General features: G+C 50.4%; 1 pseudogene; it reads left to right on the forward strand.

The window, feature by feature from the left end:
• Window positions 1-558: 558 nt before the first annotated feature.
• On the forward strand, window positions 559-1,685 carry LOC100437588 (glyceraldehyde-3-phosphate dehydrogenase-like; annotated as a pseudogene).
• Window positions 1,686-2,359: the final 674 nt, after the last annotated feature.

Raw genomic sequence — 2,359 nt, forward strand, 5'->3', positions numbered from 1 at the left:
CTGGCAATCTGGTCTTATATAGAGAAAATCCTAAAGACTCTGCCAAAAATTGTTAGAACTGATAAACAAATTTTTCAAAGTTTCAAGATACAAAATCAACATACAAAAATCAGTAGTGTTTCTATACACTAACAACAAATTTTCTGAAAAAGCAATCAAGAGGGCCGGGAGCGGTGGCTAATGCCTGTAATCCCAGCACTTTGAGAGGTCAAGGTGGGCAGATCACAAGGTCAAGTGTTCGAGACCAGCCTAGGCAACATGGTGAAACCCCATCTCTACTAAAAATACAAAAATTAGCCTGGCACGGTGGTGGCACATGCTTGTAATCCCAGCTACTTGGGAGGCTGAGGCAGGAGAATTGCTTGAACCCGGGAGGCGGGGGTTGCAGTGAGTGGAGATCATGCCACTGCACTCCAGCCTGGGCGACAGAGCAAGACTCTGCCTCGGTGGGGAGCGGTGAGGGAGGGAAGCAATTAAGAAAATCCCGGCTCTCTGCTCCTCCCATTCAACAGACAGCTGCATCTTCTCGTGTAGCGCCAGCTGCATCCCTGAGACATCATGGTGAAGGTGAAGCCTGGAGTCAATGGATTTGGCTGTATTGGGTGCGTGGTCACCGAGGCTGCTTTTAACTCTGGTAAAGTGGATATTGTCACCATCAATGACCCCTTCAATGACCTCAACTACATGGTCTATGTGTTCCAGTATGATTTCACCTATGGCGAATTCCATGGCACCATCAAGGCTGAGAACAGGAAGCTTGTCATCAATAGAAGTCCCATCACCATCTTCCAGGAGCTAGATTCCAGCAGAATCAAATGAGGTGATGCTGACGCTGAGTATGTTGTGAAGTCCACTGACATCTTCACCATCATGGAGAAGGCTGGGGCTCATTTGCAGGGGGGAGCCAAAGGGGTCATCATCTCTGCCCCCTCTGCTGATGTCCCCATGTTTGTGATGGGCTTGAACCATGAGAAGTAGGACAACAGCCCCAAGATAGTCAGCAATGCTTCCTGTGCCATCAACTGCTTAGCACCCCAGGCCAAGATCATCCATGACAACTTTGGTACCACGGAGGGACTCATGACCACCGTCCACACCATCACTGCCACCCAGAAAACTGTGGATGGCCCCTCCGGGAAACTGTGTCGTGACAGCCACAGGGCTCTCCAGAACATCATCCCTGCCTCTACTGGCACTGCCAAGCCTGTGGGCAAGGTCATCCCTGAGCTGAATGGGAAGCTCACTGGCATGGCCTTCCGAGTCCCCACTGACAATGTGTTGGCCATGAACCTGACCTGCTGTCTGGAAAAACCTGCCACATATGATGCCATCAAGAAGGTGGTGAAGCAGCATCAGAGGGCCCCCTCAAGGGCACCCTGGGCTACACTGAGCACCAGGCTGTCTCCTCCGACTTCAACAGTGACACCCACTCCTCCACCTTTGATACTGGGGCTGGCATTGCCCTCAACGACCACTTTGCCAAGCTTATTTCCTGTTATGACAATGAATTTGGCTACAGCAACAGGGTGGTGGACCTCATGGCCCACATGGCCTCCAAGGAGTCAGACCCCCAGACCACCAGCCCCAGCGACAGCATGAGAGGAAGAGAGAGGCCCTCACTGCTGGGGAGTTTCTGCCGCAATGAGAATCTCCCCCTCTTCACAGTTTCCATTCAGATCCCCTGAAGAGGGAGGGGCCTAGGGAGCCCCACCTTGTCATGTACCATCAATAAAGTCCCCTGTGCTCAGGAAAAAAAAAAGATCCCATTTACAATAGCATTGAAAAAAAAAAGTTCATTTCTGCTCATGTTGTCAGCAGCTGTGGCTCTGCTCTGCGTGTCTTCTTGTTCCAGGATCCAGCTGTAAAGCAGACCCATCCTGGACACACTGTTTTGCGGCCGAGGGAGAAGAGGGCTCGCAGACCCACGTGGTGCTTCTTCAAGCCACTGCTCACCAGGCGGCACGGGTCACTTCTGCTTACACCCTGTTAGCCAAAGCAAGCCCCCTGTCCAGGCCTGAGGGAGTGGGGAGAGGATCTACGCCTCTCCCACAGGCCACAAAGGGAGGGTAAGGGATAACGGCACAAGAATAGGATTTGCCACACTCCCTGTTTTTAAATGTTAGCAACTGAATTAAAAGTATCATAAATGCTGGGCAGAGCCAACTAAAACACAAGAAACCACGAGCCATGGATGTACAACCTCTAATTTAAAAAGTCAGAAATGGAGTGAAAGCCTTGTTCTCTTCCTTGAAACACACACACTACCTCAGTCTCCTGAGTTTAACAGTCCTCTCAAAAAGGAAAAGTGGTTACTTTGCCTTTAACATTATGGGTGAATCTATACTAGCTCCTAGTGTAA

This window comes from Pongo abelii, chromosome 1 (assembly GCF_028885655.2).
Source record: "Pongo abelii isolate AG06213 chromosome 1, NHGRI_mPonAbe1-v2.0_pri, whole genome shotgun sequence".
NCBI classification, from domain to species: Eukaryota; Metazoa; Chordata; class Mammalia; order Primates; family Hominidae; genus Pongo; species Pongo abelii.